The 25,953-nt window shown below is 40.6% G+C and overlaps 1 long non-coding RNA gene across 1 annotated transcript in view; it reads right to left on the bottom strand.

Annotated features, from left to right (window-relative positions):
- LOC132250181 (uncharacterized) overlaps nt 1-19,328 on the bottom strand; it is a 34,936-nt gene extending 15,608 nt beyond the window's left edge. The window contains exons 1-2 of the long non-coding RNA XR_009461812.1: nt 19,252-19,328; nt 17,929-18,025 (exon numbers count right to left, since the gene is read on the bottom strand). This is a non-coding gene — a long non-coding RNA (uncharacterized LOC132250181). The remainder of the gene's footprint in view (nt 1-17,928; nt 18,026-19,251) is intronic.
- Between the last annotated feature and the right edge of the window lie 6,625 nt (nt 19,329-25,953).

Below are 25,953 nucleotides of genomic sequence, written 5' to 3'. Positions count from 1 at the left end.
TGGCTGATAGCTAAAAGAGGTTAGACTGAATCTCAGTGGATCAATTAACAGAGGGACCTGTCCTTCAACAGAAGAAGATCTATTTCAGGATTTGCATATCACTGAAAAAAATTACAAAGCTGAGATAAATACAAGCCCGATAATAACTCACTGCAGACTTGGCTTCATTCCTAGATTTCCTTGGCTGTTTGTCCTAATAAAGTGTCTCCATGGCACTTAGGGCAGGAAGGTTATTAGTAGCTGTCAATCAAAGGAAGGAGTATGCATGGCAGGAGGAGGAAGAGAAGAGAGGTGACATTCATCCTCTTCTCTCACTTATATTGGGTATAAAAGTCATTCAGAGCAAGTGGTTAAAAAGGGACAGGTCCCTCTTCATCCCCCATGGAAAAAAGGGGGGGAAAGAGAAAAATGTCTTGGTTACCAACAATTCAGTAATAAAGTGGAATATATCAATCTTTCTTTTTAACCTTATTCATGCCTGAATGTTTATTAATACCAGAGAAAATGAAGGACATATATAAAAAGAGCAACATAAAAGCTACTGACAAAGCATTTTTGTTTCATATTTAAGTAAGAGCAAATGGTGACTTTAAACTGTTCCAACTTGAAATAAAACTTTGGCTATGCACAGAAAATAGATTCTTTGATTCATAAGCTAATGTTGCTTTAACAGGGAACACTTATGAGAATCTAGTGGCAACACAGAACATGTATTTTCTTATCTCATTAAAATCAGATACAGTGATTTTAACTTTACTAAGTTGATACTCCAAACTGATCTATACAGCAATTAATTAATACTTTAAAGGTCTTTAATTTACTGTACCACTTTCTTAATTAAAGTATATCTACTGCTAGAGCACATCATCTCTATATATGCATATTTTCATAAGTAACAGAGTCCATAGAGTGCTAATTGATATCCTGGTCTCCAGACAATACTTTACTAAATGAAATGACAATTATAACCAATTAAAATTCACTTTACATACTACTTCACCTATTTTGTATGTATTATGCATGAAGACAGAGAGTACATTGCCTCACTGCTCAGGATTTGTGTGTGTCTGTGCAACTGATGGACAGCTCCAAGGTATTCCTTTTAGCAAGGTTTTTTTACCAGGGGTCATTTTCTGGGCTTGTCTAAAACCTATATTTTGGTGTTACCTAGATGCACTGGCTAATAAATGCTATTATTCATTGTTTTGTGAAGGGTTTTCTATTTGATAAATGTACACTAAGTTTACAGCTATACCTCTATTCTTAGTATAAAAGGATTTTAAAAATAGCATAGTGCCTAATTAAATAAGATATACTTTGGCTCCCAGCTGCACTGTATGCAACATATAAATGCTATCACACCACAAACCTAGTGATGATAGTCTGGTTTTAACATATAATGATTAAATCAGTGGGAGATGAGAGCAGTCAGCATCTTGGAAAAGGTATGTAGAAAACCAGGTTCTATACATTTGGGGTAAAAAGGACACCAAATAGTTTCATACCAAATTCACAATCATTTTAGAAGGAAAGTCACTCCTGACATCCCTCTTAAAGAGCTTGGCTTAGCAGTGTGGAAAAAAAAGGTTCCTCCACAAAGCTACTTCATGGTTGCTCTTGTTGCCCCAAGATCTAATCAAATGCCCACTACATCTAATTAGTGGTATCCAGGCCCCAACATGCACCTTCCACAAGAGGTGAAGCTTCTTGTGACCCCAGATTGATGGCCTCAAGTACAGGAAGTGATCTCAGTTCAAATCTCTGGGCAATACACACATTCCTTGTGTAACTCCTTACAAATCCTCCCATCACTTTTGCAATGATATACCAGGATCCACTGCCATGGAACTGTCTTGGTTGGAATAGGAAGCAATGGATTTACCACTTAGGGCCTAGTTGATTAAAATATGAGGCACTATAAAAAACTGGGATTTGCCTGAAAAGTGGAGAATGTAAAACCTTGTAAACTGCACAGGTTTCTTATCTCTACATTCGCTTTATTCTACTGCTTCCCTTGGACTGATGCACCCAGGAGGGAACCAGGATTTAACACAATAAGAAGAGAAAGCAGCATAAATGGAGAAGCTGATCTTAAGGAAAAAACTCACCCTCAAAGGCCAGACTAGCATATATTTGTATTCCCATCTTTTAAAAAAAAAAAAAAAGAAATAATACTAAAAGATATCTATGAAAAGCATTAACTTAAGGGAGTTTCTCATCTGACTAGTGTTTTTCTTCCTGTACCATTAATAGCATCTGATGAAGTAGGTTGCTACCTAAGGAAGCTCATGCATTTCTGAACGAACTAGCCTATAAGGTGGCACCCTGACTTGCCTTCCTCCTGTATCATTGTCTAACATGCTATGCCTTTTCAGTACTCAAATCTGTTTTAAAGAAATACCAAAAAAATGTACACTCAAAACTTTTACTTTGCAAGAACCTACTCACTTTTTTGACTGGGATGAATCATTTGGTTTGTTGAGTGCTACCATAGCCACAGGAGTATTTTCAGGGTTGAAGTGAGGAAATCCTTAGCAGTCTCTTTAGGGAGATTCTCAGCATTGTCCTGCCAGAGGGTTGGCATTTGGGAAAAGTCATGCACCCCGCAAGAATTCTCAGGGATTTGCATGAGTTTCAGGCCATTTGCCCAGAGACCCTGGGTGTTTGCACCAGCCTTTGGCTCCCTTGCAGAACAGCTCCAGAAGCAGAAGCTACAAAACCTATGTTGTCTTTTTACAGATACGCTCCGTAGCAGAAGGAAGGTTGGATTTGCACCTGATAGGCTAACCAAACTAGATATAAATAGGCCATGTCTATATGTGTGCTTTAATGCACTTTAGCCTATTTTAATGCACGTTAAAGCGTCACTTAAAAAAACATACTCTTTAGTGAATGCAGTCTAAGACAGGCTAATGGGCATTTTCCTAGTACCTCACAATGGAGGGTAGCTGTACATGAGCATGGGGGATGCTCCAATGTGCTGTAAGTATAACCTGGAAATTACCGTGCTCCTGCAGCCTCCTGCATTTCGTGTATCACTGTCCCCGCACTTCAAAATGGTGGTGGGGGCACTTGAACTGAAGTCCACTCAATAAGCTTTAGTTCAAGTGGCCCTACCACCATTTTGAAGCACAGGGATGCTGATATACAAGACACTCTGGCACTTGAATTAGAGCGGCACTCAGAATGCATGTGCACAAATAGTGCCAGAAGAATATCTGTTTCTCTCCTATATGAAATCTATCTTATGTGACTCTTGTTGAGTCGCATAAGGCTGATCTATACTGCATCTGTCACTGGTCTCAGGAGGATGGGGCTGAACATGCCCAACTCATGCCCTTCCTGCCTCAGTCTGCTGATGCTCTCCTGATGTAGAAGTCCCATCATCAAAGCTGCTCTAGACTTGTCCCCAGCACTTTTTCTTGAGACTTAAATCTCTAGTTGTTCTTAGAATGAGCTCTGGTATGAGGCTGAAGCAGCCCCACTGGTGAGCTTCTGACTTTGCAGCACATCAGTGGAGCTGTGTGGGCAAGGTGCGGATGGGCTGTGCTCAGTACCATCCTTTTAAGACCTGCCACTGCCACAGTATAGAGAAGCTCTTAGTCTCCATCCTCTTCCTTTGACCAGGCTTCCCTATTATGGTTCACCTTCTCCAGAATTTTTATGCGATGGTGCTCCAGAGAGAGTTGAGATTTTGTTTGGTACAGGCTGAGGACACATAATTCGTAGAGGACATCTCTTCTACATGCAAACTGACCAGCAAGTTGTCAACCCAATATGATGGAAAACTGACATGTACATAGGTTAGTAATTTTTCTGTAGTTTTTGCAAAATTACCTTAAACCTATATGAAATTATCCTGGTTGCAATTACTTGAGCAGTATTGTCTTGTACACATACATTTGTGTGGTATTTTTACTGCATATCTTATATCAAGCAGGTTAATTCCCTCAAAGTATAGAAATAAGGGGAGAATTCTCTTTCCCTTTGTGTGTCCAAATGACTGATTTGTAGCTGGATAAGTGGCATTTTAGCAACCTACAAACAGGTACTGATTCTACTTTCCCTGCAGTGTGGATGTGTAAGGGTCAGCTTTTAGACTGGGCATGCACAGTAGGCTATTCATTGGTCAGGCACATGTGCAGCTGTGTGTAAGTGACTGAATTGTGAAAATGTAGCCAGAGAGAAACCCCCTGTGAACAGTTTTTTGGTCCGAAAACAGTCAAGTAGACAGCTAGAAAACTTCAGACACATAAAGAGAAATAAAATTCTGCCCAACGCGTGTCATTTTTTTCACACTCATCATTTAGTTGAACCACAAAGCATATAAAACAAAACAAAAAACAACAACCAACCCCCCCTTTCTTAAAAGTATTTAAGAAAATTTTCAATACTGAACAATTGATTGTATCTCCTTTCATTAGGTCATATTAAAATAATTTTACAAGTAACAGGATTTGATGCTTGTGACCAAGATACAAAACATTAGGCATCTTAAAAATATAGCCTTACATTATTTTATTTTTTTTGCTGATAATTATTACACAGTATGTGTGGGAGGTGGTTGTTTCTTTCTTTGTTGTTTAGTCCAGTCAAATTTTCTTGTTTGTTTGTTTGTTTTTTAATCAGAAAAGGCTTAAATGCACTTCCATAACAATTAACTATGGTAAGCCTCACATTTGAACAGATCCTTCATTAATTTAAATGGTGTAACTCCACTGAAGTCAGTGAAGCAATGAAGATCCAAGTGAGAATCTGGCTCATTTCTCTCTGAGAACAGGATCAAATCTCTATTTATGGTCTCTGCTGGTTGTGTCCAGTCTTGACAGTTTCAGGGCCTTGTTACATGTTATACTGTGAGCTGCCATGTTAGTGCTAGAGTATGGAGCAGTCACATACTCAGGCCAACAGGGGCTTGGAGGACTGAAAGGTAAGAGACCACCCCTCCAATCTCAGTTTCCCCACCCCTAGGACTCCCACCAGTATTTACTTGTGGCTTCCCATACTGCTGCAGCAGCAGTGGGGGCCAGGCAGACAAGATACCAGGTTAACTCTTCCCTACTTTCCCCCCACTGCAAGACAGACAGCATAGCACCCACAACTATACAGTGAATGGGGATCTGGGGTGTTGGGGCAGTGGGCCTAATTCAGGTCAGCATGGGTGGGGGTGAGGGTGGGGTCAGTTGGGTTCTTAGCTACTCTAGGCTGCACCTTACTTTAACATGAGCTGGGTAACAGATCAGAAATAATCCTACCTTGGAGGGGTGTAACTTTGAGCCGCCCAACAAGTGCTTAAAACTAGTTTCAGGTGTTAATGTGTGGACAGTGCAGGTGTTGAGAGCTCCAGGAGCTGCCCAAAATTATCATGTAACAATGCCCTCAGTCACTGGGATTTTTTTCTGTTAACTTCAATAGACCATTTCCTCAATAGGTTAAGACTACAGATCTTGTAGTTTTATATTGTGTTCTCCAATATCAGGTGTTAGATATCTTAAACATTTGAAAGGTACAACATTGTTGATATGATTTTGTAAAAAATGGAAGTGTTACTTATTTTCTCATTCTAAATCAAAAGAAGCTATTCATGTAAAACTATCTAAAATGTTAAAAGGATTCTTAAACTACAAATATTATTTGCAGATCTTTGTCTTTTTTCTTTCCCTCAATCCGTGTGAATACAGTTTAGGGAAGGAACAATACAATGAATCTGTTTTAAGTGATTCAGCCCAAGACAGGAAACTTTCCTACAAAGGAAGAAATAATAGTCAGTGGGTCAAATTCTTCTCTCTCCAATAGTGGTGTAAATGTGAATAGCATCATTGATTTGGAATTATCTCAGAGTATGGCTTTGCCCTTAAGTTTTCCAGATTTCTTCAGGAAGTAATAGAAATGTCATCACTTGTTTTGTTAATATTAAATGCAATGCTGAAGTAGATTGAAACATTAAAGAGAGGCTTAGGTTTCTGTTTCCTCTGCACAATAATTTCAACTCCTTTTTCTGAATTTCAATAGAATACATTTTTCAATTTGTTTCAAGTGAAATATACCGGACATTTCTCAGGTGCACAAATAATACTTGTATAACTTTATTTTGCAATTACGAAGATTGATTTTTCATTAAGTGTTTTTTTTTTTTTCATTTAGAAAAGTTGTTTTGTGCGGTAAATGAAGTGCCAAAGCAGACAAATGTAACCAACATTAAGTTAGCCAATAGAATTCAACAAACTGTTCAGGTCATTAATATAATTTGTTTTGGCACAGTTACATTTCCTAGTGCTACTCTGAGTAGTTTGCTGGGCACATCAATTTGTTTTCAGCTATTGTGAAATTGGATATCCTGGCTTTCATCCAAAGCACCCTCTCAATTTGCATATCTTTGTTATCATTTCAGGTTCTCAGAACATACTGTGGACTATCACACCATCTGCACCAAGATCCTCACATCCAAACACAAATTAAAAATGAAACTGTAAAATTTGCAAGGAAACAATACAGACCTTTTATCTCATTCTCCCTCTGTTCATTTTCAAAAGAGAAACTTGCTTGTAGCCAAGCATAGCAAAAAAGGCTTTTATTAATTGGACTGGCATCAAGCATGCATACATAAAATTGTTTATTTTTTCCCTATAAAGGGGTTGCCTGACATAAAAGGGTCTTTGAAGATGACATTCAGATTTTGACATTTGCATGATATTGTATAAATATCAGAGGTAGGAGACTTTTTTGACAAACCAGATGGGTCAAAAAAAGCACTTCCATAGATAGATATTAGTCTTTACTTAAAGGATATTAGTTTCTCCACAAAGCTGTAAATTATTAGGCAGCAAAAACAAACACATTTTTCTCAGACCATGGTTTGTTTAATTCTTTTCAATCCAAGTAAGCTGGGCTTGGGGAAAATATAAAATAATATCATTATTTTAGGGGTTTTTTTTGTAATTCAATTAAGATCACAGAATATAATTGAATCTTCTCTTTTGAGTGCTACAGAGATTAAATCTTATTGCTGAATTTACTGCTTCTTGATGGAGCTAATCTCGATTTAAATGTGGACGCTGAATGTTTTTTGAAATATGAAAGGGCACTTTAGGCCTTAGTATTCATCAGTATTTGAATTATGCAGAATGAGTTTCTTCTTTTTTACTTAGTTCCTGAATGAAGTCATATGGGAGCCAATGGCTACAGTTTTTATCCAGGAAAAAAATCCCCAGAAACATAACAAATGGAAGAGTACTTAAAAGGTGGGTTAGCTGAGTATTTTGGTATGTTTTACAAATGAAGGCAGAGAGAATCTCCTTCTTTTGATCATGTCAAGGAGTAACACAAATCTGATTATATATATTGACTCTTACTTATCAACAATGGCCTAGCTTCTGTCAACAAGTAGTGGCCCAAAAATGGTAAGTTTTGTTGAACAGGTTGGGGAGTGTAAGGGAATGACTGCCACATCATCTCAGATGCTGCTGCTTTTGATTATGTGTCATCACTGTACTCAAGTAACTCCATACTGAGAGCCCAAAGTATAAAAATAAAATAAATAAATGAAACCCCCTAACTAACAAGCCCCGCCCAGGCCCCTACTTCGCCCAGCCCCCCAGGGAGCCACGCGACCGGAGCCGCACGAACAGGCTGCGCAAACAGGCGCGCTTCTCTGCCGGCGCGTGAGTTAGCGCGGAGTTCACGTGGGAGGGCGCACGGGAGGGCGCCGGACCCTGCCTGCGCACCCCCCAGGGTAGACAGCCCCAGCCGTAGCCAGCCTACCAGAGGCATGACACGGATGGGCACGCGCCGCACCCCGAGGGTCCCCTCGGGCTCCACGGCCCCCCCCTCTGGCACCTCAGAGACGGCCACCCAGACGGAGCCCCTGGTTCCGGGCTCCACGCAGACGGAGACCCTGGCTCTCGGCTGCGGGGGCTGCCTGTCCCTTTTTCAGGCTCTGGGGCCTGGGAGCATGGCGACCTCCCCTTGCGGGGTCTGCTCCCTTTTGGGGTCTCTGGTGCACCAGCTGGAGGAGCTCCAGGCCACAGTCCAGAGACTGTGTGCCATCAGGGACTGCGAGCAGGAGATAGACTCCTACTGCCAGGCCCTTCTCCCCCGGGAGGCAGAGGGTAGATCACAGTCTCCCTCCACGCCAAAGGAGGACTCTGGGACCTCCTGCTGTGTCCAGCCAGGGGCATGGACCAAGGTGGTCAAGGGCCCTAAGGCCCGCCGCACCAAGGCCCCTCCCCCACCAGAACTGAGCAACAGGTACGCACCTCTTGCTGCCCCAGCAGAGCCTGTTGAGTTGCCGGCCCCCACAGGCAACATGGGCCCAACTGCAGCTCCCACCCCTGCTCTCCCCAAGACAAAACGTAAGGTGTTTGTTGTGGGAGATTCCCTCCTGAGAGGGACGGAGGGGCCAATCTGCCACCCCGACCCCTTAGCCCGGCAAGTCTGCTGCTTCCCAGGGGCCCGCATCTGGGACATTGTGGAGAGGATCCCCAAGCTCCTCAAACCCACAGACCACTATCTCATGCTCCTTATTCATGTGGGCACCAATGACACGGCTCAGAGCACTCCCAGCCAGATCATGAGGTGCTACAGGGATTTGGGAGCGGGGCTTAAGGGTCTGGGGGCACAGGTGGTGTTCTCATCAATCCTCCCAGTCTCAGGCCATGGGCTGAGAAGGGACAGGAGGATCTATGTGGTCAACCAAAGACTGAGGCGCTGGTGTCATCAGGAAGGCTTTGGCTTTCATGACCACAGCCCGCTCTTTGGCAAGAGAGGCAGTGAGATGCTGGGAAGAGATGGTCTCCACCTCTCTCCCCGAGGGAGGAGGTTCTTCTCAGCCAGACTGGCTGACCTGCTCCACCAGGCTTTAAACTAAACCCGTTGGGGGACGGGGGGACTACCGCCACTGCTGGCCTGCTGAGCAATCCTTGCAAAGCCAGCAGGTCAAGGCACTTAAGGGAGCCCACCCCAGCCCCAGCCCTGGTAAAATCTGTGGGCAAGGAAGGAGCCCCCCAGGGGGCACTTGCCTGCCTGTACACTAATATCAGGAGCCTGGGGAATAAGCAGGAGGAACTCATTCTCCTGCTCAGTGAAAACAATTACGATGTCATAGGGATAACGGAGACCTGGTGGGACTCCACCCATGACTGGACCACTGGTATGGCTATACCCTGTACAGGAGGGATCGTGTAGAGAAAAGGGGCGGGGGTGTAGCTCTCTATGTTAAGGAAAGCTACGCGTCCCTGCAAGCTGATATTGGCGACCAGGGTGGACGGCTGGAGACCCTCTGGGTTAAAATCCGTGGGGAACACGGCACAGCGGACACAATGGTGGGAGTCTATTACAGACCTCCCACCCAAAGTCCTGAGCTAGACCAGGAGTTTGCCCAGGAACTGGCTGAGGCAGCTTGCTCCAGGACCATGGTTGTCATGGGTGACTTCAATTACCCAGACATCTCGTGGGAGGATCGCTCAGCAAAATCTGAGCGGTCGCAGAGCTTCCTCTCGTGCGTGGATGACCTCTACCTGACTCAAGAAGTCTATGGGCCAACGAGAGGCAAAGCGCTGCTCGACCTGGTGCTGGCTACTGGGGAGGACCTAGTCGGCGACCTAGTGATCGATGGGAAGCTGGGTGACAGCGACCACGAGCTGATCACCTTCACCATCCGCCGAAAAGCTGGCAAGTCAGTCAGCAACACGGAAGTCCTTGACTTCAGGAAAGCTGACTTTGACAAGCTCAGGAGGCTTGTCAGTGAGGCCCTAAGGGACTATGACCGCAGGGAGAGGGGAGTTCAAGAAGAGTGGTTGCTCCTCAAGGGAGCGATCCTCAATGCACAAACTAAGTCTATTCTATCTCGGAGGAAAGGCAGCAAGAGGGCACAGCAGCCCCCCTGGCTCTCCAGGGACCTAGCAGACCTTCTGAGGCTAAAAAGAAAGGCCTACAAAGGATGGAGGATGGGAGTCACCTCCAAGGAGGATTATTCTGCACTGGTCCGGTCTTGTAGGGAGCTGACCAGGAAAGCCAAGGCTGCAACTGAACTCCAGCTAGCTTTGAGCATCAAGGACAATAAAAAGTCCTTTTTCAGATACGTGGGGAGCCGCAGGAAAAGCAGGGGGAACATTGGACCCCTGCTGAACCAGATGGGGCAACTGACAACTGACGCCCAGGAAAAAGCCAACCTATTAAATAGGTACTTTGCATCGGTCTTTCATCAGCCCCATGGGACACCCATGCCCACTACAGGGCCGGGACGTCCGGGTGAGGGTGATCCCCTGCCCTCCATTAATGCTGACTTCGTGAAGGAACATCTTGAGAAGCTGGATACCTTCAAGTCAGCCGGCCCTGACAATCTTCACCCCAGGGTACTCAAGGAGCTGGCGAGCATCATAGCCCAGACTCTAGCACGGATCTTTGAAAACTCTTGGCGCTCTGGTGTAGTGCCCGAAGACTGGAAGAAGGCCAATGTGGTGCCTATCTTCAAGAAAGGGAGGAAAGTGGATCCGGCTAACTATAGGCCCATCAGCCTGACTTCTATCCCGGGGAAGATCTTAGAAAAGTTTATTAAAGAGGCCATCCTTAATGGACTGGCCGACGCCAACATCTTAAGGAATAGCCAGCACGGGTTTGTTGCGGGTAGGTCTTGCTTGACCAATCTCATTTCCTTCTACGACCAGGTGACCTATCACCTGGACAAGGGAGATGAGATTGATGTCATATATCTTGACTTCAAAAAAGCCTTCGATCTGGTGTCCCATGATCGTCTCTTGGAGAAACTGGCCAATTGTCGCCTTGGGTCCTCCACGATCCACTGGCTGGAAAATTGGCTCCGGGGTCGGACCCAGAGGGTAGTAATTGATGGAAGTCACTCATCGTGGTGTCCTGTGACCAGTGGGGTCCCCCAGGGCTCTGTTCTTGGACCCATACTGTTCAACATCTTCATTAATGATGTGGACACTGGAGTCAGAAGCGGACTGGCCATGTTCGCAGATGACACCAAACTTTGGGGCAAAGCATCCACACCAGAAGACAGGCGGATGATCCAGACTGACCTGGACAGGCTCAGCAAGTGGGCGCATGAGAATCTGATGTTGTTCAACGCCGATAAATGCAAGGTTCTCCACCTTGGGAAAAAAAACCTGCAGCATCCTTATAGGCTCGGCAGTGCTATGTTGGCTAGCACTATGGAAGAAAGAGACTTGGGGGTCATCATTGACCACAAGATGAACATGAGCCTGCATTGCGATGCTGCGGCTAGTAAAGCGACCAAAATGCTGGCTTGCATCCATAGATGCTTCTCAAGCAAATCCCAGGACGTCATTCTCCCCCTGTACTCGGCCTTGGTGAGGCCGCTGCTGGAGCACTGCGTCCAGTTTTGGGCTCCACAATTCAAAAAGGAGAAGCTTGAGAGAGTCCAGAGAAGAGCCACGCGCATGATCAGAGGTCAGGGAAGCAGACCCTACGATGACAGGCTGAGAGCCCTGGGGCTCTTTAGCCTGGAAAAGCGCAGGCTCAGGGGTGATCTGATGGCTACCTATAAGTTTATCAGGGGTGACCACCAGTATCTGGGGGAACGTTTGTTCACCAGAGCACCCCAAGGGATGACGACTAGGTCGAATGGTAATAAACTACTTCAAGACCATTTCAGGCTGGACATAAGGAAGAATTTCTTTACCGTCCGAGCCCCCAAGGTCTGGAACAGCCTGCCACCGGAGGTTGTTCAAGCGCCTTCATTGAACACCTTCAAGATGAAACTGGATGCTTATCTTGCTGGGATCCTATGACCCCAGCTGACTTCCTGCCCTTTGGGCGGGGGGCTGGACTCGATGATCTTCCGAGGTCCCTTCCAGCCCTAATGTCTATGAAATCTATGAAACAACTCTGAATCTGTTGAGGTTTAAATGTGACACAGGCTTTCAATATATGAAAATGAGTGAGTAAGAATACAAACCAAATTAGAGAAAAAGGCCAGCTGTGACCTAGGATTAATTTCTTTTTCATGTTTGCTACCTCTTCCTCAACATCACTCTTCCTTGCACCTCCCTTTGCAAAAGGATCTGGCCCTCAAACAGGCTTCCTATTAAGGTTCCTGCCCATATTTGCAATAGCTGAGAATCCCTCTCCTCACACTCTTTCCCCATGCCAGAAGCAAAGGAAAGCCAACCTAAAACCAGCCCCCAACAAATATCCATCACAGAGACACAATTATCTTATAGTTGCTTCTTGCCCTGAAGAGACTGTACTCTACATACCTAGATATTCCTCCTCCATTTTTTCTACTTGTCCCATCATTTAACCTGATCCTAGTCATCTAATATGTATTCATCACCTTCTTGCACATGGCTCTCCTGTAGTGCCAGAAGCACACTTGAATATTCCCTTCCCTTCCCTTCCTTTCATTCATACATAAGAGTTCCATCTAACCCATATCACCTTGAAGATATTTGTTAGCCTCCCCAGTGGCTCCCCCATATCATTTTCAGTTACATAGTTCACCCCAAAATTCCCTTTTTGTAATCCAAGTCTTCCTAAAAACTCTGGACAGCAACTGACTTTACGATGCCATGGTTAATAGCACCCTTTCCTTTTGCACATTCTACTTCACACCACACACCAAACCCATGAAAGCAGTTGGCTGAAGCCAGACAAGGCTTAAGAGATGCTACCCTAGCTCCATACTTCTGACTCATCATCAGCTTTTCCTCTGTTAATGTTTTAAAAATGGAACCCATTATTAAAATTAATGAATTTTTTCCCTGAAGAGTTAGAAGTCAAACTAAGAGTAACTCCATGGCCTGATTTTTCTCCTCTGTGATTAGGACTGGTAGAAAATAAGTTCCTGCATTCACACATAGCTCCATGATAGGGCATGATAGATATGATATCCATATTCATGGAAAATGTGATTTTGCTTGTGAGCAGCATATATATTGTTACAATTAAGAAAATAGAAAATACAGTCACTGATTTCTGGTGATGAAGGTAAATGCATCTGGTGGCGCTAAAAAGACAGTCCACTCCTTCACTGTTCTGCAGTGTTTGCTTTGTCTATTCAGAAATTTAATTTTTGTCAAAGTGTTCGTTACTGGTTTGTGAAAGAGATCCTGAACAGCCCCTCTTGATTGCAGGAAGATAGTTTTCATGCAAGGATCTTGAGGCTGCAGTTTGGAAACTGGTGGGCACAGAAACACAGAATGGACTTCTTGGGAGGGTGAAAAGGGGAATTTAATGGCACTGAATGCATCTTAATGGCACTGAATGCATCTTAAGTGCTGTGGAATAATAATTTATCCTAAGGAAAATATGATACTGGTTGGAGTCACCTCATATTATTTCTTATGTAAGTACTAGTTGCACAACTTAAAGTAGCCTGGGATTAATCAAAGTACTATAGACCATTGTTTCAGTCCACTTCGAGGTGTTTCATTCCTGATTAGAATTCTTTACCAATACTCCCTGATTTAACTTCCTCTTTTCCTTCCCTGAAAATACACTTGCTCTTTGATTGTGACTTGCTACTTTAAATGAACAGATCTCCATTAGAAGGCGGTCAAACCACATATCCTGGAAAAATGCCAACTCAGGAAATTATATCCTGCCTACCTAAATAACCCCTACAGTTTCAGCTGGGGAAAAAAGAATTCTTCACTTCTGGTCCTAAACTGTTATGTAGGACCCAAGTCCCCCATTCAGAGATAACCAAGAAGGCTCAAATGATGAGTGTCAGATATCAAATATTTGCAATAAACTGTCTATGAATAGTTGACAGGCCAAGAATTGTAGTGAATAGTTTAGAGTATTGAATACATATAAGGAAATCATAAGCTGTTCACAGACAAGTCACACACTGAAAAGGACACATTTTTTAAATTATACCTTTCCTATAATTTTTTCCCTCATTACCATTTACCCTTTCCAGCCTTCCAGAAACCAGGAAAAAAATGAGTTAGGACAACAGAATTGTATCCCATGTTCCTGATGTAAGGATCTTCAGAAAGAAGGGTTAAGTATAGCCTTGCAGGCTGAACCCAAAACATGTCATGTATGTTATGGGGGAAGTGAATAGAGCTCATATTCAGTGGGACACATTGGGAGAAGCGCTCTGATAAAACAGACCTAAAGCAGCTACCTAGCAACACTGTGTCAGGAAGAATCTGCCAAATATAACCCCCTGTCTATGCCAGCTGCAGGATGGTGCTACTTATTACTTCAGGTTATTTTGCTTTTTCCCCAGTATCTGATTCACAGGAGAGATCAGCCTATTCCCACCATCTTGTAGTAGTGTAGTAGTAGTGTTGCTTCATTAGCCCATGTGCTTAGAGTCTTGTTCCAATGGTCCAGGCCAAACACTGAAGCAAAACAGCATACAGCTGCACATAATAGATCTATTGTTTATATATATGAAAAAGGGAAACTTCCTTACCCATCCCATGCATCTGCATACAGACAAAGCAGAATCTGGGGCTCAGTTGTAAATTCTTCAGTGCAGGTACCGTTTTTTCACATATTATGGAGCCTGATCTTATTGAAGATAATGACAAACTTCAACTGATTATAATGAGGAAAGACCAGTCTGTAAGTCTGTAAAGTGCCATGAACACCTATGGTGCTACATAAGTACATAAATAATAATAGTGATTAATGTGGCTTAGCTTCCTGATCTGAAAAAGATTAATTAGTTAAGGAGGATTAATTAGATATTGTTAGCACAGTGCTTTGAAGATGCAAAATGCTATATATATAAGTGCTAAGTACTATTGCATTGTGTTTTTCATGTTCTTTGTACTATACTTAGCAATTTACAAGTTCTAAAATTTCTATTGCTGGGATATTTGTGAAATTGAATGTGTCTATCTTTTGGACCCATGAGTCCATATACTCATGTTTGCATACAGTTTAACATTAAAGCCTTACATAAACAGCCCTGCTTTCAGTTTATAATTGTTGAAACCACCAGGGTCACATTGGCAAGAAAAAAGTGTATAGACTTCATGGTTGTGAACATCTGGTGTATAGTTTTACATAAATAAATAGTACTTTGATGGAACTTAAACATATACAAATTAAACAAAATGGTGCTAAAGAGGATTCCCAAAGGGAGAAAAAGTGGGTTTTGAGTTCCTGGAGGTTTTTGAAAATCCCAGGTGCGGCTCCAGTAAGTAGCAGATCATACTCTTGGATAATCTGCATGAAAGGCACATTTTCTGTTATTTACATGAGATTTGCTACATTGAAATACATGAGAACCTTAAGTTAAAAGAGGCCTAAAACATTCTGCAGCAACACAGCTTATAAAGTGCTGTTGTTTTTGGCCATATATTTGTTCTGCAAGACAAAGATAATAATATACAGCCAACTATATGATAGTTGTAGTAGTGAAACTAAGACTTTGGCAAAAAGCACTGTAAAATATGAATTAATCTTTATAACAAGCCTTTAAGAAATATAATGTTATTGTCTCCCATTTTACAATTGAAGAAAATAAGGCTAAGAGATTGGTAAAAAGCAACACTGCAAGTTAATGCAAGAACTCAGGAGGTCCAGCCTCCCCAGTCTGATCTCAGATCACTAGATTATATATTTTCCCAGACCTGCCAACTTGCTATCTTTGGGGATGTGGGAAGATAATGCAGCAGAGATACAGGTATATATCTTTGAGGCACTGCTGCCTGATTTAAATAAAAAGCCAGGATAAAACAAAGTTCTTCAGCATTACAACAGCCAGAAGTTTTCACTAGGCACCAATGATGTATGAGACAGTACAGTCAACATTTACTAATTTACAAAAAAGCAAAAGCAAGTGGTAATGCAAGGTCAGTGTATGCAATGGCACATTTCCCATTTAACAATCTAGGAATACCATGTCACAGTTAAGTCTCTATGCTGCTGAGATGGAGGTGGCATCCTCAGGTGTCTTGTTATTATAATGGGGATTAAGATAGCATTGATCCTATGCTGCACTAAAACAAAGGATGGAAACCAGCAAGAGGGCATCCTTTCTTGGCATGTATGCTCTGTAACAGCAGGGTGTTCTGGTCAGGACATTCCCACTACAGCTTGCCCATATCATCCAAACTCCAAAGTGTGCCAGTGAGGCATCTCTGTGGTGTCCCTCTAGAGCCATTCTTGAGATCTCAGTTTTGGCCTATTTAAGAATGTTCACTGGGAAAGATCTTGGAGTAGTTTCATTGTGTATGGAGCCTGAAGGAGCTTGTTGCTGCCATTTTGTCAAGCCACATCTTTTTATTTAAAGTGGGGAAAAGGAATGGATTTTCCATTTTGTATGGATGGTTCGAATATCTCATGGAGAATAGTTATAAGGGTTTGTACAACATGCAAAACAAATTGAATGAAAGTACTATGCAAAATTGCCTGAAAGTGTTTTCCTAAATCTTAATCAGGGGTAATTCTGAGCTCTGTTCTATTCCACAATGTCAGTGGAGTGATACTCTTACTTGTTTAAGGAGAGATGAGTGGTATTACATGAACAAGTAGCTTTTCTTAGACCATACTTTCAGAAAAGGAACAGGGTAGGAAGGTTTTTTTGCTGAAGATTCTATTGTGCTTACACAATTGGGCCACCCTCTCTTCTGGCTTTTTCACTCCATAGCCCCAGCACAATGGAGGCTGGCCCTCCTCTTCCAGGAGCAGATGCAGTAAGAATTCCAACTGCCAAGGGAAATGCTGGATTCCGCATCTCTTAATTTCCTCAAATCAAGCTGAATGTTTTTCAGGAAGATACAATTTACATAAAAATAATGGCTCAAAACAATTTTTACTGAGTAAAATTCTGGTCTCTTTAGGCAAGAGAACATACATGCAACAGAATTCTAATTCATTGTATGAGCCCAAGTAGCACGTTTCTTGTCATGTAAGAGGCATTTTTGGCACCTGCACACAGTTCATGATTCTATTACTCATGCAATGTGGTTGTGTAAGTATCCACGTGGCTTCTGGGTAGGCTATGCACTGGCCAGGCAGGTATGCAGTTCATGCTGGATTGTATATAACTCACATAATTCTGCCCAGCAAGAACTCAGAGCAGCCCCCCACCCCCGTTAATTTAGGTCCACTATCTGACTGGTTAGGGTACTCACTAGTTGCAGGACACCTTATGGAATAGTAGAAATATTATAGAAAAATGCAGATAAACACCATAACCCAGAAATCTTTTTGAACTAAGTCATGACTTGAAAATGTTAGCCTACTACTTTTCTTTTGTCAGCCCCTAAATTTATACACATTGCCTTTATCACAATTCAACAAATTATACTGCAAACTTTTCAAATATTGTACTTGCCACCCTAATGCATCTGTCACAACCCCCTGAAACTGTTGTAATTTGCCCATTGCTAGTTTAATGACATACTTTTGGTGTTAACAATCAATGAAAAGAGAATAAATGCACCAATATATTTTATATAAGTTGGAGATGAGCTGGTTAAAGTTTCCCCACCTGCTTCTGACAGCTCTGTGAAAACTGTTAGCATAAACCAGAAGTTTTGGGGTTATAGTAAGAGACATGTGATAAGCAGTTACATTGTAAGAGCCAGGGGAATACTGTCTTCTGTTAGAAGAGAATCAAAGAAATGCCTTTTTCTCCTAAAAGCACAAATCTGTAGTTCCTTTCTCTAACTGATTACAATCGAATCCCAGTATTTGTGGGTTCTGACAGTGTATTCTGCACCCTATAAGTTCAACAGCTCCAGGATGTCAATAATTACCTCCTCTTCATTTTCTCACCTTTCACATAATAGACAGTCATTCTCAGGAACAGTTTCATGATACTGTGGTTGTTTTTGTTGTTCTCAGCTGGACTACTAACGTTGAGAAAATTGACACTGTCTCTCTCAAAGCTTAGTGTACAAGTTAACCATATTGTTAAATACAATTGCTGTTCTTAACCTTCCTTAATTGAGGGGCATCTATTTCAGTAATTACCTTTTTAAAAACATAATTTCATCACATCTATTATTTCAGCAGTTATTTCCGTGCTTTGTGTTCCATTTTTACTTTGAGTTACCTTCTGGACCTCCATCTGTCAATAGAAACATGTTGCAAATAATACTTCTTCAGTCAAATTTGCTAGTTTTCTGACATGCATCTTCTCTAGCATTTCAGTGTCCACCTAGCATTCCTTGCTTTTAATATTTTACATTTCATTATACAGTTCATTTATGCACATCTCATCATAGATTTGTGTTGAAGCATTCATGTCTTCGACACCTCAGTAAACAAATTGGGGTGGTCAAACAGTAATTCAGCCGTGGTCTTAATGAAATGCACTTTGGTTTCAAAGATGCACAAAGAAATAATTTTATATTTCACTGCTTAGTCATTGAGGGTTTGGTTTTACTTTTCACCTTTGCACTGGCTTAGCTCTTTTGCTTGGCATGAGAGTTAGTAGAAGCAAAGTTAAGCAGCATCCAGTTCAAGGGGGCCTGGGAAAAAAAGAGTCCTAGGTACACTGTGCTTGTTTATTCCTCTGCATCTAGATCTAGTCAGAAGTAGTACACAACTGTGCTTGGGGAAGCAATCCTATTTATTTGCTTCATGTCCATACAGCTCAGCTCATGTGCTGACCCTTACTGATTGCCTACAGAAAATAGTAATCAGGGATCCTGGTTTTCTCTGATTAAAAAAAAAAATCCCAATTTTGGGGGTTAAAAAAGTAGCCCCAAATCCACATTTTTCCATGATTAAATTGAAATGCCACTAATATGTACATATATCTATATCTCTTTCTATAGATATAGATATAGATATAAATGTATGCCTGGGGAGCACATGCTGAATGTTGTAACAAGATGACATGGACAGAATGAAAAGAAGTATTACACTTAGGTTTTCTGGAGTAGCTTCATTGGAAGGCGTAAGGGTGATGCCCTTTCACCATGCTCCCAAGTAGTTATTACCTTAGAGGCAGATTTGAACTCTTAGAAGTAATGTAACAAAGGGTAAGTAGCTGTGGCACTAGCCAACTTAAAGGGGGCTTCAGAGTGGCTGTCCCCTGGGGAATCTGTGCCCTTGTTCCCCCCCCCCCCCCCCACCTTGCTTTCTGGCAGGGTTTTGCCCCAGGTGCAAAACTTGTTAGTTACAACAATCTCGTTACAACATTCAGCATGTGCTTCCCTAGGCACCTGCCCATCTTTACTGATACAACCGAGGGAGAAGCTGATCCCTACATGAATATCAGCAGATAAGCCAGCCCCCACTCTGGACAATAAGCTGTAGTTGCACTCCATAAATATTCAGTAGCTGTACCTGTGCCTGCATGTTGGTGTTCATGCCATTGTTTGTTCATTCTTCTCTTCCCATACCTGTGCAGAGGCAAGTAACAATCTAATGAAATAACCCTTGCAGCACTTCTATGTAGTAGGTTAATATTATTATTGTTTTACAGATGAAGACTGAGAGAGAGACAAGATAAATGACTTGCCAAAGGGCTCAGAGAGGATAATAATTTTCTTTTACTATCCAGAAACTGAGGATAGGGGATTTTGTTGTCAAATATCCAAGTGGATTCTATAGAACATCCACAAAAGAAGCCACCTACCTCAAAGTCATCTCAATAAGCAACATACATCTGTTACATTCAATGAAAGCTTGCAAAATTCACACTAATGACAGTGGGACAAATTACAGATTTTGCAAACGAGTAACCGGGAGCCAAATGGTGCTAAAGTATCAAAAGTTATATTTTAGCCATGTGTATGTGAACAGTTAGGGTCAAGTTTAATTATTAAAGTAACATGTCACATTGTGTTAATCAAGTTCATGTAACATAGTTTGTACCAATAATGAAGCTTTAGCAATATGAAGTGAAATTCTGGCCTGAATGAAAATAATGGCAAAGTGCCTATCACTTTAATGAGATTTCACCCATTGATCTTTACTGAGAAGTGGTGGGAAGTATACATGTTTTGTGTTGATTATTAAATCCATGGATTGGTTAGGTCCTCAGTATTTCTTTTCACTTTTTTAAAAGCAGCTTCATAAGTAGTTCAAAAGCGAGCATTTCCACGTTCATAGCTTACCAAACTAAAATATAATGAGGGGGCTCTGTCTCCCCTCATGCAGTCTCCATGTCTTGTATTTCATCTGTGGGAAAGTCATCTGAACTGCCAAACACTGTATGTAGGTGTCTAACCAGGTAGTATAGGAGATACAGAAATTTAGTCAGCTCATCTTTACTTATAGGAATAGGAAAAACTGGGCTTGACGCATCCCATTGCTGAGTAAATATGGAAGCCATTCTCACACTTTGTCGGTTCTAATAACAGGTTTTCCCCAGCACAGATTTTTTTCCTACTAAAATAATAAGGTCTCAAGAGATAACAAAGAATAGGCTGTTCCTTGTTTACATTGTCATGTAGGTTCCAGGATGAGTGTATGAATTTCAGTGGTTTCCTGTACAATAAAATACTTTGTGTGCCCATATCCCCTTAAGATTTAAGACCCTATTTCAAATTGTTAAATTGCCCAGGAAGGTGATACCACATAGAGGGACTTTAATTCTCTTTATAATGAAGAAGTGGAACTAGTGTATTTAATTTTGGAATCATATTTTAGCAAAAGCAACAAGGTTTCTATTGACCCACTGGATTCTTGTCATATCTAATTTACTGAAGCAGAGTTTTGTAAAAGCAAACATATATAAATGTATAAGTTTCATCCATAATTGGGAAGCATAGATAAAAATAATTTGACACTGAAATTTACACTTAAGAAGTGGTGAACTTCATTGCAATCAATTTTTCATTATGTTGTTGAGATCAATAGCTACAAATAAGATATAAAAACTGTATTATTGATGTGGCACATGTCAGTATAAAATGTGCAATTTTCTATAGCATTTTAGTAGTGAAAAATTGTATTATACAATTTCCAACATTATACATATTGGTCTGTAGAGAATGCTTATTAAAATCAATGTACAGTAAATTACACTTGGGGATATTTTACAAAATAGAGAAAGGTCAGAGCATTTATGAAGGTAAAAAGAAGTTGAGTAAGTATTGTTTTGAATGCATGTTTTGGTTGGAGACTGGATGACTCAAGAGAATAGTAATGGAATAAGTGGCTTTTCACCTCTTGATCGCTAGTCCAAATATAGGCCAGACTGGTCATGATGTAGGTCTGTATTGCACCAAGAGATGATGATGTTTACCTGCGACTTGTATTGACTGGAGTATGATGCTCTACTAACTGTGGATATAGATACATATTAATGAACTGGGAATGCAAACAGGCCACCCTTCCTCAAGCTGCTTCTACCTTTAGCAAAGATAGTATCCATTGTTAGCCACTGTTGCTCCTGCTACTATGCATCACAAGGCACCCATCTGGAACCTAATGCTTCTGAAATTTCATTCCTTCCTGCTTGTGCAAAGTGTAGTTCTGGCTGATAGCCAAGGGGCATTGAGGACTTATAAGATAGACAAGGCTTTCCTTAGAGTATGCTGTACAACTGGTACACTGAAAGTGATATGAGAATTGAAATGAGGACTCTGCTACTGTCTGCCCTTCCTCCAAGCTGGAGACTACGTATACCCATTTTCTTCTGTCTGACCAAGAGGTCGCCATTTCAGGCGTTCCTAAATCCTCTTCCTAAAATTAGTCCAGGAAGGCATGAAATAGGTGCCATGGAATGAAGTATAAGAATTATGACAAATGTATTTTATGGAAGCCTCAGGTTGCACCAAACCACAAATAAATTTAAAAGCATGATTTCCCTAGCAATCAGCTTTCATTTTCATTGAAAATGCTTGGCATTTTATGGTGAAGCCTCCACTGTGATTGGGAATGTTTTTACAAATGTGTGCTTCCCATCTTGTTATGCCTTTTCCCTCAAAAGCATAGTTTGGGTACATATTTTAGGAACTTATTTCAGAGGTGAATTAAGCACAAAATAAGTGAGTTCAAATAGCTTCCAAGGTGGGCTAGTTCTTTGTTCTAGTTTCTCATAGTCGATACTCAAAATCTCCTTTAGCCAAATCATTCCTATTTGATGTCTGTTTCTATCTAAAACTGTAGTTGTGTAGGGACTTGATGTGAGATAGCTATTTCCAAACTCCAGCAGTTGTCTGCAGGAACCACAGTCCTCATGATCAGTTTGAACTCTAAACTGTATATTGTATTGGCATGAAAATACTATGCACAGAGTAGAGATACTCCTTAATATTAAAATTGTTACATCTGGTTTTTAAAATGTCACTGTATTGACCCGTTTAGAGAATTTGGATAGATATTTGTTGGATCTTATTCCTAACAATGCATTTGAAAACATTGTCTTTGTTTATTGATTGAGGAACTAATGCGAACATTCAAAACAAAGCACAGATTGACATGATGGCAATTTCTATTAGAAGTCAGGTGATTTGTTTAGATTTGCCACTGCAAATGTTAAAAAAACAGTTCAGAACAGTTCAGCAAAAACTTTACTAAAGCATTTGATTATGCACCTGATAAAGTGCTTGACATTTCCAACAATAAACTTACACCTAGAATGATAACAGGCCTCTCTTATATTCCTTTTTCTTTCCACGGGTTTCAGAAAGTTTCAGAACTTGACATACTGGAAAAATTGTCCAAACATCAATCTAATGAGATTAATTAAAGGAGTGCAAATCTTACACTTTGAAGAATCCCATACACAAATACAGATTTGGAAATGGACAGCTAGGTTACAGTACTACAGAAAAGGATTGGGGGGGGGGGGTGTAGTGGACTGCAAGGTGCACATGAACGATCAGTGTGCTCTTGTTGCAAAAAAATGCCAAGAGCATAATGGGTTGTATCAACAGGAGTGTGCCCTGCAGGCCAGGGGAAGTGATTTTTCTGCTCTGTTTAGAAGTAGCAAGATCACTATCCAGTTTGGGCACCACGCATTAGGAAAGACATAGATCCACTGGAAAAAGTTCAGAGGAAGGGTAAGAAAGATTAGAGGTTTTGTAAACATCACCTCTGAGAAAAAGTTGGAAGAACCTGAATTATTTAGTGACATTAATAGTGAATCATCTACATAAAGCAAGGCAGGGATAGAATCAGAAAAAACTGTGATTTCATGGAACTGATATCCTGTTAGCCCGTGTTTTAGATCATTAGAGAATATATTAAAAAGTAGTGAAGCTACTATTTGAACACTATTTGATAATAAGCAATGATTAACTGTAGAAGAGCTTTGTCCCTTGAAGTTACTGCCAGTTCCTTCCACAATTTTAATAGTTCTGTGGAATCAAAGGCTCCCTTTAAATCTACAAAAGCTACATATAAATGCTTTTGCCTTTTCACATATTTGATGCCAGACAATACAACACTAAGCAGTGGTCCATATGAGAAATGTCTTCTCTGAAACCAGCCCACTCTTCTCAGAGAACATTATTTTCAGTGATACGTGTTTGTAGATGAAAAAGTCTCTCCCAAATATTCTGGCTGGAATACACATACAACTAATGGGATGATATGCTGCAGGATCTCTCTTGTTACCATTTTAAAAGGTTGGGGATATTATATATTCATTCCAATATTTAGAATAGATGCTTTCTAAAATAATTATATTAATTTTTGGTCAAAATTGGAGACCACTAATCTTAAAATAGAATTATTTAGTCTAGAGAAGAGATGATTGAGGGAGGGATTTGATAACAGTTTTCAAAAACCTGAAGGCTGTTATAAAGAAGATGGTGATAGAATTATTCTCTGTGACTGTAGGGGACAGGACTCAAAGTAATGGTCTTAAATTGCAAAAAAATAAATCAAAGTGGATATTAGAAAATATTTTCAACTATGAGGACAGTTAAGCAATGGAAGATATTACCAAGCTAGGATTTAGAATTTGCATCCTTGTAAGTTTGAAGAGCAGGATGTACAAATACTGGTTTTGGATGGTTTAGATAGGGATAATCCTGTTTGAAGCAGTGGGTTGATTTAGATGACCTCTTGAGGTTCATACCACCTATATTTTTCTATGATTCTCACTTTTCTTCTTCATTTCTTTATCTGCCTCCAGTTCCAAACACTATATACTTTTTCCAAAGGCCTTGGCTTCTAAACATTTTCATGCTTTTCTCTGCCCTCTTTCCCTCATAAAAAGTTTCTCCTTTCTATCTAATGGAAACTTGTAGTGTTTCTGTTTGACAAGACAAACTGCTCACCTGGATGACTGAGGAACATGTGCCTATGCTTATGGCATGGGGTGGTATTGTACTGACTTTTTCAGTTGCACACCATAGATGGGAAGCTGGTCCTACTGGAGTGAACCTAAGCTGTGTCACTGATTTCAAGTGCCAGGATTTCACCCCCCATGCACTAATTAGTTTGACCTTGCTTGCCCATGCAGTTTGGGTCATACCCAACCATTTTCTGTTACATTAGGTGATAATTCTTAATGCCAGCCACTTGAATATCAAAGTATAATCAGATATCTAGGAATGAAAGTGCAGCTAACCTCAGATTTCTGTTCTTCCTCTCCAGGATACTTTCATAATGACCTCTACCTCAAGAGATAGGGGGGAAATGATTCAAAGTAACAGTTAATCAGGTAAGTGTTTCATTATTTAACTTTAAGTAAGCTTTAGAGGTGAACTTTTATATTTAACTAACGATTCCTTAAATATTGCTTTCCCTTTTTAAAGTAATTGGATCTGAAGATTCCTGGATTTACCTAAGAATGTTTTGAGGGTTTCACTCCCTGGTTTTTAAATTTAAGTCGCTAATTAAGAGGTGACCTTACTGACAGTACTCAAACACACACAGTGCTGAGTGCCATGGGAAAGTCTATAAATAAATAATACTTTGTTACAATTGCAGTTATAGAAGGCTCCTTACATTTTACAGTTTCCAGTAATTTATATAAAATATTAGTAATAAGCTTAATCTCAAAAACACAAAAATGTTCACTTGCTTTAAGGCAACTTTTATCAATCTGTTTCCTTTGTTAACACAAGATATTATGCAAAAGATCAGATTCTGTGGCAAGAACTAAAATATATTTCACAGTTTTCAGTCTTTAGGGACTGCAAAATAATTTTCTGTCAAGATGAAGCAAAAAGGAAATTGAGGGGCAGGATAGAAAGTGTAGCATACAACTCGAGCTGTGTGAATAATTGATTTTTCAGTTCACTGGCTCAACTGAAAAAGAAAAAAAAAAAAGTTTAAGGTTGACCTGAAACAAAATTTTTCCAGTGAAATAAAAAACTAGGGAAAAAAAACATTCTTTTAACATACTGAAATATTTTGTTCAAACCAAAATGAAACATTCTGGCTTTTAAACTCGTCATAGTTAAATATAGGTAAATTCCAAAATGAAACTGTTCTTTTCAAATAAGGAGTGAAAAATGTTTCATTTAGAAAATACTGTAAGTTTCTAAGTTATTCACCTTCAAACCAAACCAAACCAAAGTGTGCCTAGTTCTACATACCAGTACAGGTTCATCATACTTATTTAACTCCATTATTTAATTATTTATTTATTATTTTAATTTTAATTATTTAATTATTTTATTTAATTATCTTTAGATTCTAGAATACAGACAATATTACATATTCTATCCTTTAAAGTTCTATTCATGAAAGTTTCACATAATGCTTACACAAAAGAGTTTCCTTTCCAGGGAATATATATCCACAAATAGAACAAAACTACTCAGCTCCACTTTGTGTCAAAATGAGGCTTTTTTTCCTTTCAGTCTCTGACAATTCCTTTATGCTAAAGAGTTGTCTGATAATTGGCATCCTGTTATTTCCCTCACTATGTCTCCAACCTTCTTCCAAAATAGTTTAATACTGGGATACGCCCACCACATGTAGTAGAATCCTCCCAGCTGACCATGTTCCCTCCAACATTTGCCTGTTCCTATACCATAAATTAATTTTAAGTGAGGTGAGATACTATCAATATAGGATTTCAAAATAATTTTCCTTTATTATTGTGAAGATAGATGTGTAAGGACCATTGTTCCAGAT

The sequence above is a fragment of the Alligator mississippiensis genome, chromosome 1, assembly GCF_030867095.1.
Source record: "Alligator mississippiensis isolate rAllMis1 chromosome 1, rAllMis1, whole genome shotgun sequence".
Classification (NCBI taxonomy): domain Eukaryota; kingdom Metazoa; phylum Chordata; order Crocodylia; family Alligatoridae; genus Alligator; species Alligator mississippiensis.
This window is presented reverse-complemented; position numbering and strand designations above follow the sequence as displayed.